Raw genomic sequence first — 21,461 nt, 5'->3', positions numbered from 1 at the left:
CCCACAGACCTGCTGTCCTCCTAAGTGACATCTGTGCATGATCACTAATAGGAACTCTTCAAGGATAGCTACTGACACATTCTCTGCATTCAAAACATATAAACATTTTATGGGCTGGATATTAACCAAGCAAAACTTAATCCCAAAAGCAAGGTGAAAATAGTTGATTGGTGTCATCAACAGCACATTAATACATGTTCGTTTTTAGGAATGTTACTGATTAAATATGAAACATTGACTAATAGCTGAAGAATGAAGAAAAGATGTCAAGTTTAAAAATCCATTTCTATGAGGAAAGGAGAAATGTGTTCATCTAAATTATCTTTTGGACAACATCAGGTCTCAATATGTAAAATCTTAGTCAGAAAATTGCAAAATTGGAAGCAGACACCATATTCTACCTTGTGATCTGGAAACACAGAGCCTTGTCCTGTGTCTGCCATCTCTACCCTAATGCATAGTGTGTATGAAATAAGTATTTGATAAATGAATGGATAATCCACACAGGCTTGAAGGGATTGCGTTTTGTTTTTTTATCTTTGAGGATCTAGACTTACCATCTTTATGTGCATTGCCACTGTGCTGTTTTTGTCTTCCAAATAGAGGCATGAGCAGTCAGATCTTTATTTCAGAAATTAAAAGAGAGAAATAGTGGTCAACATGGCTATTAATCAAAGAGTACAGGGCTTTGGGGCACATGAAAAAGAACAAGATTGGCAAAACATTGTAGTTTTTCATGTAGCTACAAAAATTGGAATGCCTTTGACATGCATCCCAATTTATAGTGAATGAATCCCTGGAGTACAAGGCAAACAGCATTAAGCTACAGAGGCATAGAAAGTTGATGGAAGCATGGGTGAAAAAAGATATATTCCGAATGAGAAAATTGAGGAGAAGGGTAGTTCTTAGAGTAAGTAAAAGAAAATAGGTAAAGCCATGTAAATTTGATTTTTTTTGACTTAGATTTTAAAGTAGCCAATACCTTTATTTCATTCACTCAGTCATTCACTGTTTCCTCTGATTTCACGCACTGTTCTGATAGTCCTGGAGATGTAACGCTGAACAAAACAGATCAAATACCTACTTTCATAAAGCTTGCATTGTAGTGGGAGAAGACAGAAAAATGAAATATGTAAAGAAATGAATAGTCATGCCAGGTAGAGATAAGGACTCTAGAAGGAGGTGAGGAAAAGACTTCACCACCCGAAGAACTGGGACGGTCTCTCCCGACAGGGGCTTTGGCAAACATCTCACTAATGGGAGAGCCTGGGCCAGGGCACTGCCTTTCTAGAAGGGCTTTCCTGGTAAAGGAAAAGCAGGCAGAAAGGCACTGACATGGGCCCCTCGGAACATTTGGGGACCAGTGAGGAAGACGTTCAAGCTGGAGCAGAAAGTGTAAGGGGAACACCGGGTGAGGTCAAGGGAGGGACAGGCCAACTCATGTCACTACCGGAAAGTTTTGATGACAAGAAAGCAGCATGATCAGATTTACATTTTAAAAGTTTTCCTCTGCAGAGTTCCTGTTGTGGTGCAGCAGAAAGGAATCCGACTAGTAACCATGAGGATGCGGGTTGGATCCCTGGCCTCACTCAGTGGGTTGGGAATCTGGTGTTGCTGTGAGCTGTGGTGTAGGTGGCAGAGGTGACTCAGACCTCGCATTGCTGTGGCTGTGGTGTAGGCTGGCAGCTGTAGCTCCAAGTCACCCTCTAACCTGGGAACCTCCATACGCCGTGGGTGCAGCCCTTAAGAAAAATTAATAAAAGAAATAAAAGTTTTCTTCTGCATACATCTTGGAAACAGTATATGGTGAGGGGGGAGGCCTGGGCTCAAGAATAGAAACAAGGAAACTGGCAGGTAGCTCACTGCAGCATCCCCACAGGGCAAAGCGTGGCTTAGGGGTGAGAGCCTATTCTGGGCAAGCCGTGAGGATGGTAGGATCTGATGAGGGGATGGATGTAGGATGTGTGAACAAAGAAAGGAGGAAAAGAAAATGTTGCGACATTTTGCAAAGTTTGGGGCTAAACTGAACCTTGGGCCAAACAACTGAGTTCTTCGAGGTGTCACTTATTGAAATGAAGAGTACTGCGGGGGGGTGGGGGTGGGGGTTCAGTGTGAGAGCCTGTTGAAGTGTTTGGCCTTCAAGAAAGTCCCTTGGGTTGCTGGGTGGCCTCCATCTGAGTTTCAAACGCAGCAGCATCTCACAGTTTAATTCTAGCTCTGTCACTAGCTGAGTAATTTATGGCACTCTGAAGCTTGGATGGGAAAAACGATTTCAGCCTCACAGGACTGCACTGAATATTAGAAATAAATGTCCATACACATATAACATAAGCATGCAGAAGTACCCAGAACATTACTGACAGTCAATAAAAGTAACTATTATATACAATTTCATCTTTAATTTCTCCCTAGTATAAGCTATGGACCCACTGAAGTCATAGACATTTAGCTACTATTTGTAAATTATTTGGGCATCATTAATTCCAAAGAGCAGAAACGGTCATATTCTTTTCATCGTAAATAAATAAGTTAACAAACAAACCTGGGGTGTGTGGGGGGGGGGCATCAATGAAAATAATCAATAATCAGTAAAACGGGAACAAGAGAGAATTTTATTTGAGCTAAACTGAGGACTCACCTGGAAGGCAGCCTTTCAGATCACTCTGAGGAACTGCTCCAGAGAAGCAGGATTTTCAACACCATTTCATGTCTTGTCAGAACAAAGAACATCAAACAAGTCAAGGATATGTTCCTTCAAGGTTTCAAAAAAAGACCAGCAAGTACACAGGGAGTCAGCATGGCCTTGGCACCTGGGAAGGGAGTCTTATCTTTGAAGGAGGACCCGCACAGACCTCCCAGGAGGAGGGGGGTTTAATCTTTCTTTTTGATGTGGACATTCCTTACTTCTGCTCGGTGCCCTTTTCTTTAATGATTAAGGCAGATGTACAGTGCATGTTTGATAGGCCACAAACAGGCTGATCTAGTTGGCGCAAAATTCAAGTCCACGCGTGTATACGCCAGAATGACTTCCCCAGTATGTGTACATGTCTTTTACCAGGTGTTATATGAACACAGGGTCACACAGTAGAGTCACAGGGATGCCATCCGGCCCCAAGACATGGCTAGACTGAGGCCCTTGGCCCACGTTTCATCTCTGATTTCTCTGCACACGTATTTCCATTCCTCTTTAACATACAGACTGGATATGTGTCTCCTCTGACCACATGGCTGGGCACATAGTGAACTCGGACCGTCCAGGGCAACTGCATTACACAGCCGGGTCCATCCCCTGCACGCACTGACTGGCTGGCTGTCTCTCCATCCTGCTCCAGAGCCGCAGGGGGAGTCGCATTCACTCGGCTTGCTGGGTGTCTACGACTGGAGAGCACTACTTTCTGGAAGTCGGACCTGGGATCTGCCGCTTGTCAGGCAGCAGGGGCCCAGGCGGGGCGGTGGGAGGCTCACACGACATAAGCCCGGTTCCTGGAGACCCAGCGCCAAGGATAACAGGAGACACACTAGGTTCCAGAGAAGGAGAAAAATATCACGAACTTGGAAGACATCCTAAAATATAGCTACAATAACATCCTGTTGACAACAGGAAAAATCAAATACTGCCTTGCAAAAATCCTTACACTATATTTTATTAAAAACTGTCATATTTTCATTTTTTTCTATAAGCAGTCCAAAGAGTACATACAAATTTGGAGCACGGCTGTTACCCTCTGACAGGAGTCGTTGAGGTCTCCATCCAAACCCAGATCCACACTCAAGGACCACTGCTCTCTGCTCTAATTTTAAACAATTGATTGCTCTGTGGGGGCAAGAAAAACAAAAGTTTAAGTGTCTCAGTAGCTGAAAACAGCACCATGCTGGGTTGACAGTGAAAATCTCAAAGGAGTTCTTAACTTTCCAGTTAAAATTTCTTAGAAAAGCTTCCTTTTATTATAAATGACACTATGAGCCAATTCGCTCTTCAGATTTTTCTTTCTTCCCTGCTGAGTCTGACCATACTCACTGTGCACAGTAATCAGATCTTCTCCTTGCAGCTTGCCTGACACAAAACAGCTTACCGTAAGTGAGATTGCTATTTCAAACCAGCCTGCATGCTAGCTGAATCTTTAAAAAAAAAAAAAAGTGAAGTTTAGTTTGTTACACATCCTAATCCAGACCTTAAATATTTTAAAGCTTCCTTTCTTCATTTTTAATTTACTTTTTATTGTTATTTCCCCCAACACACTTTTTTTTTTTCCCACTGTACAGCATGGGGACCCAGTTACACATACATGTATACGTAATTTTTTCTTGCATTGTAAGTATCTAGATATAGTTCTCAGTGCTACACAGCAGGATCTCATTGTTAATCCATTCCAAAAGCAATAGTTTTTATCAGTTAACCTCAAGCTCCCAATCCCTCCCACTCTCTCCCCCTCCCCCCAGGCAACCACAAGTCTATTCTCCAAGTCCATGATTTTCTTTTCTGTGGAAAGGGTCATTTGTGTTGTATACGATACCAGATATGAGCAATATCATACGGTATTTGTCTTTCTCTTTCTGACTTACCTCACTCAGTATGAGAGTCTCTGGTTCCATCCATGTTGCTGCTTTTCACTGACTTTCTGCTAAGAAGTGTGCATTTACATTTTTCAGATCCATCATTATGATTGAAGTAGGCCTGAGGAAATGAAATGTAGATTTCAGAACTCTCACACGTGGAGTTCCTTTGCAACTTGGTGGGTTAAAGATCCGGTATTGTCACTGCAGTGGCTCAGGTCACTGCTGTGGCATGAGTTTGATCTCTGGCCCCAGAATTTCCATGTGCTATGGGCACAGCCAAAAAAAAAAAAAAAACCAACCAACCAACCAAACAGACCTCTCACATAATAAAATATAAAGCAGATCAGCCCTATCAGTGGATGATATGTAAAATAAACTTTGGAATACCTGCCAGGTTTCCCGGCACTAATCTCATGGGAACCCTCCCAGGCAGTGGTTGATGAGTTACTTTAGCAGGTGAGGAAGCTGAAGCTTGGAACAGAGACTTGCTCCTGGTTTCATATTCTCCATAGTGCTTGTGTCAACAGAGAAGTCAGATCCATGCCTACAGGTCGTCTGTGCTTCATACCTCAAATGCAGACGTCAGTCAGTGTTTGGATGTGCTCAGCAATATTCACGATATCTCCCACCCCTACATGAGCACCTCCCACTATGGAGAACTCAGTGCATCTAGAAACAAGGTGTCAGATAAATGACAATGGTGATTAAAGTGATGCTACCTGTACTTTGAAAATCATGGTGTGTAGTAGGAGGGTCAAAGAGTCCAACACTTGACATATGATATGTAATTGCTCTACAGGGCTTATCTTAGCTACTGTCTGGTGTAATTAATTGTCTTGTCTTTCTCATCTCCTTTTGCCTTCCCCCACTTACAAGATTTAAACATCCTATAGGCAGAAACTGTTTCTTACATTGACTTTATCTTTGCAGTTTTAAGTAATAGCAATTACTTAGAACTAAGTGTTGCTAAGCAATTGCTTAGTAATAGCAATTGAATTGAACCTACGGTATTGTCGGAAGGATGTTATGTATACATGCACACTTCCATATGTATACATACTTTATGTAACAAGTAAATGGATGAAGATACAACATACCATATATTAAGTGTCAGATAGAGACCACACCTTCTCCAGGAAAGAGAATTATCGTTACGACTACGGTATTTTAGAAAACCTTTGAGAGGGTAAGTTAAACAACACCAGAGCAAGATGACTAAGTATAACTTTGAGAAGTAGAGAGAAGTAAGAAGCTCCATGAGAAAGGAATAATAAGAGGAAGGCAAGAAGAGGGGCTTTTCAAAGCAAACTAAAGGACATGGGATAAAAAGTGGGGAAACAGAGTTCATTTATAATAGCAGGAAAAATAATATGGGTGTACAGATGACCTCAAAGGTTGAAGCTATAAAAGGCCACCTGAAGGTTTTTAAGCAGATTATAAACTAGGGTTTGGGGAAATTTTATAATTCTCAGTCATCTAGGGTGGATTGGAGAACCAGCTGAAGAAAGGAGAGAGGATTTAGGCAATCCATAGTAGTGAGGCTTATGGAGATGTGGCCTTGGCTGTGAGCACAGGAATGGGGTTGGAAGAACCAAGCAAAGGTAGCCCTGAAAATGGAAAGACTCAGGTCTGCTGTCAAGCAGACGTGGGAGGAATAAGACAGCCAGTTTCCAATGGCAAAGGTGTGTTTAGGAGAGGTGTACCTGGGGACAGGAGAGAGGGCTGCGCTAGGGATGATGGGCAGCAAACTGCCCTTCCAGGCTCAGGGAGGGGCTTCACATATGCTTACAGGGTCATGTTCCTTTGTTGCAGAGTGAGGTGTGTTACTTGCTATCAGTTGAGATCACTTCCCCACCTGTCACACTTGCCCTTGGGTGTGGTAGTGTCAGAGTGGGCAAGGCCATCTGTGAGATCATGCTCAGTGGAGTTTGTGTTCACGATTCTTTGTGTGGGCTGAGCATGCTGGGTTTATTGGTCTGATTTAGGTGTTGCCAGCATTTGCTTGTGGAAATGACCCAGGTATACTCCTCCCATGTCACCTGATATCAGGTCGCAGGTCTTCACAGATGGAGTCCCATTCTGCTATTTAACTTTGAACTTCAGCCTGAATTGAATTGTATTGGCTGGAGATGTTCTATCCGAAACTTGTATGTCATTTAGCTCAGCTATGAAACTTGATAGAGGCGTCCCCAAATGTGACAATGTCTATAACATAATCAGTAATGAGACGTGAAGCTGAAAGAAACTTTTCAAAACTACCAATGTTAAATATGTTTTTCTGTCAACCATGCTAGAGGAAAAGGCTGAATTTATTTACCTCTCCAGAAAATATTATAAAATCATTGTCATATTAGAGGTGATAAAAACTATGCCTTCAAAAAATAAAGTTAGGAGTTCCTATTGTAGCTCAGCAGGTTAAGAACCCAACATAGTGTCCGTGAAGATGTGGGTTCTATCCCAGGCCCCACTCAGTGGGTTAGGGATCTGGCGTTGGCACAAGGTGTAGAGTAGGTCACAGATGCAGTTTGGATCCAGCATTGCTGTAGCTGTGGCTGTGGTTGTGGCCTGCAGCTGAAGCTCGGATTCGACCCCTTGCTCTGGAACTTCCAAATACCATAGGAGAGGCCGTAAAAAGAAAAAAAATAGAGAAAAGTTATTTAGGGGTATATCAGGCAGTTAATAAAAATACTGTATTGTTTTCTGTATTTTGTGTTCTTTGTATTATTTTCAGCCTTGAAAATTTTGCAAGTGGTCATGATTGCTTTTCTCATTAAAAATAAATATGCACTCTCAGGCCTAACTTATATTCAAAATTTTGAAACATTTTTCTTAAAGATAGAATGGAAAATTATATAATCTTCAGACCCATGAACTCTGGATCCTGTAGAGGAAAATAATGGCAACTTTTTTTTTTTTTTTTTAGGGCCACACCATGGCATATGGAAGTGCTCAGACTAGAGGTCAAATCAGAGCTGTAGATGCTGGCCTCCACCACAGCCACAGCAACACGGGATCCAAGCCATGTCTGCAACCTACACCACAGCTCATGGCAACACTGATTCCTGACCCAGTGAGCAAGGCCAGAGAACAAACCCTAGCATCCTCATGGATACTAGACAGACCCCTTTCCACTGGGCCACAATGGGAACTCTCAACAATGGCAACTTTTAAGGAAAATGTATATATATATATGGCTGGAGGGGTGAGGTGGGGTATGGTTTAAAGGAAAAAACCGAATAACCTTAGTTTCTTTCAGCACTGAAAACCTGTTCTGCTATGCTGAGCTGTGACTGTGCCTCTCGTGATAGGTAGGCTGTTCCTATGGAGATGCTGTCCTTTTAACAAAAGTTTTGTGGGATAATTGAATGTGCGAGTAAAGGAACACAACTTATGGAAGCATCCCCAAAACATCACACTCTATGAAAACATACGGATAGCATAAATGTTTGCTTAAGTAAATATCCTTTTGGATCTTATGTGCCGGTATAGTATGAAAATAAACAAACAAAACCCCCAAACAGAACCCTCAGGTACACAAAATAGTTTCTAGTTTCCAAAGACACAGGTTGAATTTATTTTAAAATTACATCATGTTTTTTCTAACAGTTAATACCCCAACATCAAGGAGGTGTATGGAGGCACAGCACAGCAAGAAGAGACCTCAGTTCAGTGCTATATGAGAGATGTTGGCTGTGTATAATCAGTCATGTAATCTAATTTATAAAATTCATTTTGACAAATTTTCAGGGAGCTTTTCTTCCCATCAGTCTTACTAGTCCTCTTGACACTCCAGCCCATCCTGTCATCTATTTCAGACTCTGAAGCATCCTTCCAGTAACAATGAGAGAATGAGAAAATTCACTGTAAATCAATAGTCCTTAAGAGTCCCATAAATGAATTCAGGCTGCCGACCTTCAATTTCATGTGTATGGAATATTTTTTGACAGTAGAGGGAAATAAGTATTAAATGATAATTGAAATCAATTCTTGTGCCATTTTTGTGGAAGGAAAGATTACGAGCCTGATCTATAAGGCATTTTGAGGGGAGCCACGTGTGGTGTCTTTTTGTGTAATAGCTTAGAGTCTTCGCCCAGTGAAGGCAGATTTTTATTAGACTTTCTAGATTGGATATTTGTATTCCATTAAATGTTCTTGTTTAAGTTTCATGCCCTAGTCTCTTCTCAGTAGAGACTAATTTACCAGAATGCATCCTAGGATTTTGTTTCGTGAAATGTAACCAATATTCGCAATCACCAAAACATGCAAGATTAATGAAATATTTTTTGAACCTATAGGATGGGCATAATATTACTGTGGTTCAAATCTTCAGAGAAAGTTAGTGGTATTTAAACACTATTTGGGGATAAAGCGTATATATCCCCAAATAATATAAGATTCTGTCTTTTAAAATTGTGTGCATTTTTCTTCTGAAGTTGAAGCATCATGTTTTAGAATTTTAAGTCATTTTATGTATTTTTAAAATGTATTTTATTGAAGTATAGTTGATTTACGATGTTGTGTTAATTTCTACCCTACAGCATAGTGATTCAGTTATATATATATTATTTTCCATTATGGTTCGTCACAGGATATTGAATATCGTTCCCTGTGCTATTCAATAGAACCTCGTTGTTTATCCATCCTACACGTAACCGTTTGCATTTACTAATCCCAAACTTTCAGTCCATCCTTCCCCCATCACCACCCCCTTGGCAACCACAAATCTGTTCTCTGTTCTGTATGTCTATGAGTCTGTTTCTGTTTCCCAGATAAGTTCATTTCTGTCAATATTTTAGATTCCACATACAAGGGATATCATATGGTATTTTGGCTTTCTGACTTACTTCACTCGAGGTCCATCCATGTTGCTGCAAATGACATTATTTTATTCTTTTCTATTGCTGAGTAATATTCCATTGTTTCATATATTTTTTATTTTATTTTATTTTATTTCATCTGCTTTGTAGGGCTGCATCCGTGGCATATGGAGGGTCCCAGGCTAGGGGTCTAATTGGAGCTACAGCTGCCAGCCTACACCACAGACACAGCAACATAGGATTTGAGCTGCATCTGTGACCTACACCACAGCTCACGGCAATGCCAGATCCTTAATTCACTGAGCGAGGCTAGGGATCGGACCCACAACCTCATGGTTACTAGTTGGATTTGTTCCCACTGCACCACAATGGGAACTCCCTATTTTTTATTTTTTAATTTATTTTTTAAAACAGATGCAGATCTTCTACTAGCTACACACTTAGGGTTGTATCCAATCCTGTACCTTATTGTTACTGGGATGACAGACACTTAAAAGGGTGAAAATGGGTTTCGTCTCTGTACTTTTTAAGATGAGTTTTAGCTGATGGAAAATTACGTCAAAAAGTATTTTAACGTTTCTCTAGGCTCTGCAGCTCTAATCATTTTGCATCATCTGCTGTAGACATGAGGAGAGAAAATCTGCCACTTCAGCCTTAAGGAAATTGACCATTCTTTTGTTTTTAACATTATTAGTTTATTTTAGGTTATGTTTTGTTTTTTGTTTTTTGTCTTTTTGCCTTTTCTAGGGCCGCTCCCGCGGCATCTGGAGGTTCCCAGGCTAGGGGTCCAGTCAGAGCTGTAGCTGCCAGCCTACACCACAGCCACAGCAACACAGGATCTGAGCCGCGTCTGCAACCTACACCACAGCTCACAGCCACGCCGGATCCTTAACCCACTGAGCAAAGCCAGGGATGGAACCTGCAACCTCATGGTTCCTAGTCAGATTCGTTAACCACTGAGCCACGATGGGAACTCCCTTTTATTTTTTAAATCTTTGGTTTATACATATGGCCTAAGGATTAATAATGAAAGTGACTGGGCCTTAATTTATGTCTATGTTCTTAAAGGGATGTGCTGGGTACAAATGAATACTTTCTCTATCATTTTTTTTCTTCTGAGTTGATTGTGATTTTGATGATTATGATGCCCACTGAAAAATTAAAACCCTTTATAGGGTGACAAATATCTAAGCATGCTTAAGAATCCAAAAATTCACTTTTTCTCTTGCTGGTTGAAAAACAATGTTTTCTGTGTTTTGCCAATACCACTCTCATAATTTTCTATCAAAGGAAACTTAATTAAATACAACGTGCATAAGTAATTTGATTATTAATGGCTTCTGCAAAAGGCCCAATAGGAATGATTACATAGGATTAAGTCCTTGTCCATATTTTGGCTATTTTCCATTACAGATTCTCCATTTAGTGGAAAATAGTGGCTGCTAAATCTTTCCATCCATTACAGATTTTTGTAATTATTTTCCGTGATATCTTATGAGCTAAAGATTTTACTGGGGAAGCTACAAATGATCTTTGCAACATCTTTTAATCTTCTCATTATTTGATTTAAGATAATTTCTCTTCATGATCAAAGATGAGAAATTGTGCTTTCCTTTTAATTAAAACCATATTTTATCATAGTTTTCACATGTAACTTAGGCAGCAAATATCATTCCAAAATAAATCTACCAAACACCCTACCTCCATTAAAACACCTCCATTAAAATGTCTTCCCAAACTACCAAATTTCATCCAGGTATATTCTACTCTTTCTATTCCAAGCTCCTTAAAGGACTATCACAGCGCCTCATTTTCAGTTTTCATCCCCAAAACTATCTTACATCTTGGCTCTGTCTCTTGACCTACTTGTTTGAGAAGCTCCAATCATTTGTGGACCTTTCCATTGGGACAGTACCTGTCTTCTTACTCCCATTCGTCCCACCCATTCATCGTGTCTCCCACCTGAGGATTCCTCCTGATTTTTCTCCTTCTGTTAAGTGAAACCTCAAAGATTTAAAATTCATCTTTTGGCTCTTGTTTTGCTTTTAAATGCTAAATTTAGATACATGTTCCTAAAATACTCAACATATTATGTCATCTCTTTGTTAAAAAACATCAGTGTCTCTCTTACTGAAATGAAAAAACTCCAACTTCTTACTTTTATAAGATGATGAACATAAGTAATTTTATGAGCATGCTTACTATTAAGCATGTTTCATTTTCAAATGAGAATTCAATCACGAATAAAACAAAGTAAATGAACAAGCAAGAGATGAAATTCATAAGTGTGTATAACCAATCCAATTAGCAGCAATTCGTACTTCTTAGTAGGTTAATCTGTGTTGTGCTACTTGATTTAATTTAACATTTACTCAATGCCCATTCTACGGTATGTCCATCTCCCCAGGGAGAGGCGATAGGGGATGAAAAAATGGGGTCACCTTTAATAGGTGCCTGTTTAAGACTTTTACATACATAATCTCACAACGATACACAAAGTAAGAGGTATACTTATTGCTTTTTCATTAAAGAATTTGGGCATCAGAGGATTAGATGAATCTATCAGATAAATTTGATAAATCTACCTGACAGAAGAACCAAACAGCCCTGTCGTCAAAATTAGCATCTGTTGGATATAAATATGTAAAAGGCAAAACTCCCAGCTTTAAAAGGACAGCAGATAATACAATTGCACCCAAAAAAACAAACAAATAAACAAACAAAAAACAAAACAAAAAAAAGCTCACAGCATCACAGGGCAGAGTATAATTTGTGAGAGCGGGCAAGAGACTTCATTCTAAGTAATATGCTGATGTTTTCCTGATCTGCTTCATAAACAGAACGTAAAGTAGTTATGACACCTGCTGAAAAGCCCATTAAACTCACATATCTGTAACATTCTTATTTATTTTCTTCCACGCAGAAATTTTGAAGAACTGATTAGTTTGATATAGTACAAATAAAGAAACTTAGGAGGAAAGTGACCAATTACCTTCAACGTTATACCAGTCAGGATAAAAAAGACTAGGGCAGTTAGGCATCTTCTCAAGCTCTTTGGGAGTCTAAAATATTAAAAGTAGCAAAAAGCACAATGATGGTAATAATAATAATGATACTGACATTAGAAACAACTAAGGTAGTTAAGTACTTCTTATGAGCCAGAAACTAAGCAAAATTTTTGACCTTCAAGATTTAATTTTTACAACAACCTTATGATGGTATTATTCTCATTTTACAGCTTCAGAAACTGAGGTTATTTAAACCTCAGGTTTAAAGGTTAAGTAGTTTACCCAAAGTTACATGGCCAGTAAGCCATTGTTCAATTATTCATAAGATTCTGAGGGTAGTTCTCATACTCTCCAACCTGTAATATAGTACTTACCACATAGCAGGTGCTTGCCTAAGTTCTGTACATACAGAGACTCAAGTTAGAGTCTCTCGGCACCTCTGTGAGTTAGGTCCTCCTACTTCCTTACATGTGGAATCTAAAAAAAAAAAAAGGATGTAAGTGTACTTATTTGCAGAACAGAAACAGACTCACAGACTTTGAAAAACTTACGGTTACCAAAGGGGACAGGGGCTAGGGATGGACTGGGCTTTGGGGTTGGCATATGCACGCTGAATTATATGGAACGACTGGCCAATGGGGACCTGCCATATAGCACAGGGACCTCTACCCGGTATTCTGTGATAATCTGTGTGGGGAAATAATCTGAAAGAGAATGGATGAGTGTATATGTATGACAATCACTTTGTTGTACAGCAGAAATTATTATAACCTTGTAAATAAACTATACTTCAATAAAACTTACCCCCAAAAAAGGAAGCTTACTTGCGGGAGAGACGAAGTATCTGGGCCAACATCATCCAGGTAACCAGCGCCAGAGCTGGGATTTCAAGTCCTTCTGGCTCCAATCCACCCTGCTTCACCATCTCTGGGGAAGCTAGCAAAAAACATCATTTGAACAATTAGTTGCAAATGATACCAATGGGAAAGAAATATTTCCAGGAACCACTTTGTAAATCTATTTGGATCATAGTGAACAAATAAAATCAAGGATGTGGGGGGGATGGGGTGAGGAGAGACGTCTTGATAATGAGTTGGAGCAAAATGACAAAATGAGTTTTGGGGAAAATGCCTGGAAGAAAATTTGTAATTAAGTCAATTGTTAGCGGAGAGTGGTTGACCATTTCCAAGACATCTGAGGATTGATGGGGCCACCACCAGTGGCGGGAAGCACCATGGAAAGCTTTATGTGTGATCTCAACAGGAGGGAAAAGAGGGACTGTTATGAAAGACATAGCGAATTAATTAGGAGCTCTGGAAAAGAATTCCAGAATTTCAGTCCTGCAAGCTATATGAGGTAATCTAAAAACAAAATATGCAAGTATAAGGTGTACAGTGTGATGATTAGATGCACGTATATGTTGCAAAATAATGATGGCCATAAGGTTAGTTAACATTTCCGTCCTCTCACATACTTACAATACTTTTGTCTGTGTGGTGATAACATTTAAGATCTACTTTCTTGAAATTCCTGTCGTGGCTCAGCAGAAACAAATCCGACTAGGAACCATGAGGTTGTGAGTTCGATCTCTGGCCTCGGTCAGTGGGTTAAGGATCCGGCATTGCCGTGAGCTGTGGTGTAGGTCGAAAACGCGGCTCAGATCTGGTGTGGCTGTGGCTGTGGTGTAGGCCAGCAGCCACAGCTCCAATTAGACCCCTACCCTGGGAACCTCCGTATGCCACAGGTGCAGCCCTAAAAAGCAAAAAAAAAAAAAAAAAAAAAAATCTACTTTTTTAACAGCTTTCGAGTATATAACACAGTATTGTTAATTACAGTGACCCTAAATCTTATTTATTTTCTAGGTGGGAGTTTATTCCCTTTGCTCAATATCTCCCCGTTTTGCTCACCCTCAATATTATTTTTTATCAAAAAAAACAATACTGTGAATCCTATTTTACAATTTATCTACATCATGATAAAAGCTTCAGTTAGGACACATTTTAGACAATTAATTGTGAAAACCACAATGTCTAAATATTTTAAAAAGAAATTTAGAATAGAAAAATGATATATTTTATTTTTTACTGTAAATAAAATAATGTAGTCCTATAATGACTACCGATTTTTTTCTTTTTTTGCCCCCCCCCACTTTTTTTTTTTTTTTTGTCTTTTTAGGGCCACAGCCGCAGCCTATGGAGGTTCTCAGACTAGGTGTTGGATCAGAACTCTAGCTGCTGGCCTACACCACAGCCACAGCAGTGTGGAATCCGAGCCGAGTCTTCGACCCACACCACAGCTCATAGCAAGGCCAGATCCTTAACCTGTTGAGCGAGGCCAGGTATCAAATCCGCGTCCTTGTGGATGCTAATCAGGTTCATTAACCACTGAGCCACGACGGGAACTCCAGCTACAGATTTCTTTTCAGCCAAATGCTTGAACCACTTTCGAAAGTGATGTTTTAGACATAATACCACTGTAACACTGTCAATTTTTACACCAATTTTTCAAGAGGCACCCATCTGTCAAAGGCAGTGTTAGATCTTGCTCTGGTTGTGTAATAGTGAGGGAAAAGGTTTGTTTAGTTTTGTTTAGTAGTTTTATTATCTGCCAGAGGTCACTTCTCTGTTTGGGAGGACCTCTGCAGCCCCTCAGGGGATGGGTGGGCTGAGCTAGCTGTGACCTCTAGGGAACAGGGAGGAAGGCCGAGGCCCCAAAGCAGAGAAGCCAGGACTTTCTGATGACCAAGAAACATCCTCTTCCTGCTCCATACTGTCCATACTGCCATTACATACGTCCTACTTCTGTTACATTTTGGTTCTACTCCAAGGAGAACATTTAAAATGTTTAGGAATTCTGGAATTGTCTTTATCCCAGTGTATTTACTTTCCAGGCATTTGCATTCTTTCTGGCTTCCTAGCTTTCTGTTCCTTCAACGAGAATCGGGACATCTAGTCAGTACACAAGAGGGCTTGTCCAGTGCAGCATCAGGCAACTTAAACGATAAAGGACCAGAGAGGAACCATTTTTGGTTTGCAAGAAATACAGAATTTGTTGCAACTCAACTTTGCTATTGGGAAACAAAGCTGCCATACCCAGTACACAACTGAATGACAGGGACTACCATGTTCCAATAAAACTTAAAAAAAAAAAAAAGAAAAATAGGTGGTGGGGCTGATTTGGCCCATGGGCTTCATGTATAGCATCTACTTGCGTTTTGTATTTATCTCCTGACAAATATCAGAATCAAATTTCCAAGGAACATGTGTCTGCAATGGTGGCCAAATGAAGTCCCTGGAATTTTAGCTTATGTCAATTACCAGAGGCTGCTCCTTTTCTCATAGGAGCTGCACGCCAAAGAGGAGGGGTCAAGTGGAACCTAAAACCATATGGTATTTACTCCGTCAGCTCTCAGAGACAAGTGATTTGCATAGAATTAATTTCTTTTCAAGCCCCACCTGCCTTTTTAAAGATGCATACGTGATGCAGTGCACCGCCAAAATGCTCACATCAGCGAAAGAAAAAAAAAAATCTAATTTTCAGCAAAGTTTCTGAAGGCTGGGTGACGGAAGCACTGTGCGGGTGTCCTGCTAAATGATAAATGAACTGAGACCCCCATTTTTTTTGAAGAATGTAGGTACAGTAATACCAATATTCTATAAAGCTACCTTCTTCTGATGATAAATTTTCCTGTGTCACCTCACTGGTAGTGCTGTGTCCCTGCCATTTGTAATAATCTAGTATTGTAAGTTCCTGTCAGATAAATATTCACACAAGCACACTTCCTGTTTTCTCCTGAAAGAACCTGTTTGCCATCATGCTTCAGACAGACTGGTTTAATGCATCCTTTAAAAAATGTATTTGGCAGTAAAAATGGTGTAGAAATTGATCTTGTTATAAAATTTAGCACCTTAGATTTGACGTTAAGGCCACTTAGAGACTTCAGCAATCAGTAAGGCGGAGAGGGAACAACTGAATTTCAAGGTAATGGTTCTGAGGCCATAAAGTGAGAAATTGGAACAGGTTACAAACCTAATCTTTCAAGTTGGTCATTTATTTGTCAGCTACTCCTGCTCTCGGGTCCCCCACATGTACAAACAAATAAATAAATAATGTCTTCCTTTTGGGCATTTTTTTAAATCCAAGGGGAACATGCCTGCATCCTTAAAGATTATTCCTAGAAGATCAGCAGGAAAACAAAAAACCATGCAGCAAATGATTTTAAAAAGAATATAATAACCTAACACATAAGTATAATAAAATGGTTATAATTACATTTCAATTCGGAGAGTTATAACCAGATATGCTTGTTTGACTTCCGAAATAAGGTAATGTAGAATTAACTATTATGGGCGTGGAGATGAAAATAATTATTAAGTTGACATGAGAGGGTGACAAATCATATTTGCACTTGATGCCTGTAAGAAGCTTGATTTTAATGGCACATGCGATAGCCATGACACAATTCCATGCAAGGACGGATGTAATGCTTCATGGAAATGAGGAAAGTTCCTTGTTCAAGGCTCCCTATGATCTGTGAAGCACAGGCAGTGCAAAGATGTCATTGCAGCTAGTTTCTCAGAGGCCAACCTGAATCAGTCCTGGAGGTGTGGATTGTGAATTTCCGAAGAGCATCACCGCCAGGCGAGAGTGAGGTTTGAGTGAAACAATTTGAAAGGACTTTACTTATTGGCATTTATTACCGATTTATATGATGAGATGGTTTTGTTTTCCCTGATTGGTAAGACTTGCTTCCTGCTTTATTTTTCTTTGCATCCTGATTCCATAAACCCTAGCTTCAGCCTGATCTATATACCAACCCAGAACACTACACACGTTTCCATACCTCCCACATTTACTCTGTATGTAATCCTACCTTTCAGACACAAACACGCATGCACGCATGCCCACATGCACACGCACATTTACACATGACTGTTGTCTTAACCTTTCAGATCCCCAACTCAGAATTCACACCAACATTCTTTTAACTAATACCTTGAAAAGCGACACTTGGGGAGTCCCCATTGTGGCACAGCAGAAACATATCCAACTAGTATCCATGTGGATGTGGGTTCAATCCCTGGCCTCGCTCAGTGGGTTGGGGATCCTGCATTGCTGTGAGCTGCGGTGTAGGTCACAGATGTGGCTCAGATCCCGAGTTGCTAAGTACATACTTACCTAATTACATACTTACCTGTCTCTTCTGCTAGATCGTGAGCCCCTCTCAGGACACTGTAGGGTTTATTCTCATTTATTTCTGACAATATTTTACAAATATCGAGTAGTCAATAAAAAATCAATTAAAAGAATGACTTATCAGTCTAACCAATCAGTTGAAAAGTGATGTGAAACCAGGGAAGAGATAGAATGATGTAAAAAGACCAGGAGGCTTTTAAACTCTGGCATCAGGGGTTCTGACAAGACTCCAGGACTGACGTGGGGTGAGGTGTGGTGGGCAAGGCTGGGCCACATCCACCTAGGCTGCCTTCCACCTAGTTTCCTGGTCATTCAGGTGTGTTTGACTTTCATACTTAAGATCTTCAGATGCATCTAGATGAGGCGCCCATCCAGCCACTGATGTTGAGCTATGTTTGCTTTTTAAAAAAAATAAAATAAGCGTTTACTACTATGCTGAATCTATAATGCTCTCATGATAAATATGTGACACTAGGTACATTCATGATTTAAGTGGAATTTATTTTAACTAATTAGAAATTACTTTAGAACTCTGCATATAAACGTGCTGATATTCAGCATATTTAGTTATTCTAACTGCATTTCGGGGGGTATTGTATACTCCAGCATACTTGTGAGTTAAGAAATTTACAGATGTCTTAGGGAGACAGTCCTTTCCAATGCCAAGGGTCAACCATTTAAAGCTAACTGACCATCTTTGGAAGCCTCCATCATTTTTCCATGATGCCTCATGGTCACTGTGAGCAGTTTTTCAGTCAAGCCCTTCAGGGGCTGGGATGAAAATCCCTGGGGGCCACAGATTGGGACTCTATAAGCAGATAGCTGCCTTCTCACCTGAATTGTCTTACTCATTCTGTGCTACCCTTTCCTTCCCAGGTGAAGGCACTCTTCCTAACTAGATAAAAGAGAACCCAAGCAGCAGCCAGGTAGCTAAGCCATCCCCGAGTCATGAATCTCTCCCTTCCCTCTTCATTTTTGTGTAACTATGTCTGAGAGAAAGCCATGGCTTACCAGCCTACGTAACTTCCTGCTGCACAGCACAGGGAGCGAGATGTGTATTCTTCTAAGACACACTTTCTCTATGAGAGCCAATGTTATGGTGCATGCACGAATAGTAAAAGAGGCAAGGGAGCAAATATTTAGAGGAGTCATTCCTTAGGGAAAGTATTTTCTTCGTACTAATTACTGATTTGGGTGGAGAAGGAAGAAAATTAAAAGTATACACATTGAGATAAAAAGATCTAAATCATGTCAATTAATTCCTGATGTAAATTAGAGACTGCTTTTATGTTTTGCCAGCTACTCTGTTTAATCAGTCTGAATTATAGAACAGTATTGAAAAATGTCTTAATCACTTGGAGAAAGGGGTGTCAGTTATTAGAATTCTTAGAAAAAATTACTTACTGGCATTTATTTCTGGTGAAAACATTTATTTTTAAATTTTTGTTTAGTGCATATTTGTAATGAATGTTAGTTCTATTTCTTTTCTTTCTTTCTTTTTTTTTTGTCATTTTGTCTTTTTAGGGCTGCACCCGCAGCATATGGAGGTTCCCAGGCTAGGGGTCGAATTGGAGCTGTAGCCACTGGCCTACACCACAGCCACAGCAATGCCAGATCCAAGCCATATAGTGTCTGTGACTTAACATCACAGCTCACAGCAATGCCGGATCCTTAACTTACTGAGCGAGGCCAGGGACCAAACCCTAGTCCTCATAGATGCTAGTCGGGTTCATTAACCACTGAGCCACAACAGGAACTCCTGTTAGTTCTCTTTCTTATCTGAAAATATGCAAATGAATCAATTCCTCTGGTATTTAATATAAAAACAATATTATATAGTCACAGGCAATTTTCAAAAATTAAAAATGCAGTAATCCCATTATCCTAAGTTGATTTTGTTATTCTTTATTGCTGTGAATATTTTCATGCATATAAAGTTTGTATCAGTAATGTGTGTTTTAAAGATTAACATTATTCATAAAGTAAATATGCATAAGACACAAAGATTAAAAAATGAAATATTACAAGTCTGAAGCTCCCTTGCGTCCCTATCCAGTCACATCCCCTCACATACAATAGGCTGAGCTTATTGATAACCATCACCTTGCTTTTCCTTTGCCACTTTTACATGCGGGTCTCAAAACAATGTCTGTTTAGCTTTTTTTATTTTTAAACTTCATAGGCCAACTATGCATATTCCTCATTTTTTTTTTTTTGTCTTTTGTTTTTAGGGCCACACCTGTGGTACATGGAGGTTCCCAGGCTAGGGATCTAATAGGAGCTGTTGCTGCCAGCCTACGCCGCAGCCACAGCAATGCCAGATCCAAGCCGCATCTGCGACCTACACCACAGCTCATGGCAACGCTGGATCCTTAACCCACTGAGCAAGGCTAGGGATTGAACTTGCAACTTCATGGTTCCTCGTTGGATTTGTTTCTGCTGTGCCATGACGGGAGCTCCCATATTCCTCATTTTAAGGTTAATTTATATTGAGGCAGGGAGCCATAGCTTGGTATTTTCACTGAAGAATATACCAAAGTGTTTTTTTTAACCCCATTTTACTATGTAAAACATTTGGTTAGTTTCTCTTTTTTTCTTTTCTTTTTTTTTGCTCTTATGAACATCTTGTGCTTATTTTCTAGAGCTGCGCCATAGGGAATAAGAATGTTCAACTTTTTGAGATAAATTACCCAGAATATTATTAGAGTCCTTATTACTCCACATTCTTGCCAACTAATCAAATATGAAATCAAATTTTATCGTGGTTTTAATTTGCATTTTTATGATTACTAATGAGATTTGTTATATTTTCATGTATTTATTGACTTGCTATTTTCTCTTTTAGGAAATGCTTGCATGATTTTATCATCTTTGGACTGTCTTTTTCTCTATATATAATTTTATGTGTATATGTATATATACACATATATATGATATGTGTGTGTGTATATATATATATATATATATGATAGTGACCTTTTTCATTTATATTTATTTTTTAAATCATCTCCTGGTTTGGTTTGTGGTTTATCATTTCATTCTCTTTTATGGTGTTTGGTGAACATAAGTTATATTTTAAATATGGTAGAATTTATCCTTTTACGAAATGTGATTTTTGTGTTTTATATAAGAAATCCTCTTCTATTCTGAGGTAGTAAAAACCTTCTCATAAGGTTTCATTTTAAAAATGGTATTATTGGAGTTCCCTTCATGGCTCAGTAGTTAATAAATCCGACTGGGAACCATGAGGATACAGGTTCAATCTCTGGCCTCACTCACTGGGTTAAGGATCCAGCGTTGCCGTGAGCTGTGATGTAGGCTACAGACGTGGCTCAGATCCCGCATTGCTGTGGCCGTGGCCTAGGCTGGCAGCTGTAGCTCAGATTTGACCCCTAGTCTGGGAACTTCCACATGCCATGGGTGCAGCCCTAAAAAAAAAAGATATTATTTTCCTTTCCACATCGATTGACCAGGAACACACTTTTATGAATGTTATGTGAAGAGATTTAGGTCTTATTTTTTCCCCTCTCATGATTACCAGTGAAATCAGTGCAGTCTCTTGATGAGTCTGTTTTTTCCCCACAAGTGTGCGATACCGACTCTTTCATTTATCAGCTTATATATACACATGTGCGGACCAGTTTCCAAGTTCTCTGGTCCCTGTTTTTCTTTCTGCAAGCCTGTACAACACCAGCTTCCTGTCGCAGCTTTTTCATGAGTCCTGATCTCTAGTCATGCAAACCGTCTCAATTCCTCCTCCTCTTCAGGACCGTCTTAGATTCCTTTGGTCCTGTTTTCCTTCCCATAAATTGGATTGATATATTATTTGGGAAGGAATTACCATCTTTATGAGATTGAGTTTCCTACCTTTGTACATGTCATA

At 39.8% G+C, this 21,461-nt stretch overlaps 1 protein-coding gene across 2 annotated transcripts in view; it reads left to right on the top strand.

Moving 5' to 3' along the window:
• KHDRBS2 (KH RNA binding domain containing, signal transduction associated 2) overlaps positions 1-21,461 on the top strand; it is a 515,090-nt gene that overhangs the window by 353,860 nt on the left and 139,769 nt on the right. The window lies entirely within an intron of this gene.

The sequence above is a fragment of the Phacochoerus africanus genome, chromosome 9 (assembly GCF_016906955.1).
Source record: "Phacochoerus africanus isolate WHEZ1 chromosome 9, ROS_Pafr_v1, whole genome shotgun sequence".
Lineage (NCBI taxonomy): Eukaryota > Metazoa > Chordata > Mammalia > Artiodactyla > Suidae > Phacochoerus > Phacochoerus africanus.
This window is presented reverse-complemented; position numbering and strand designations above follow the sequence as displayed.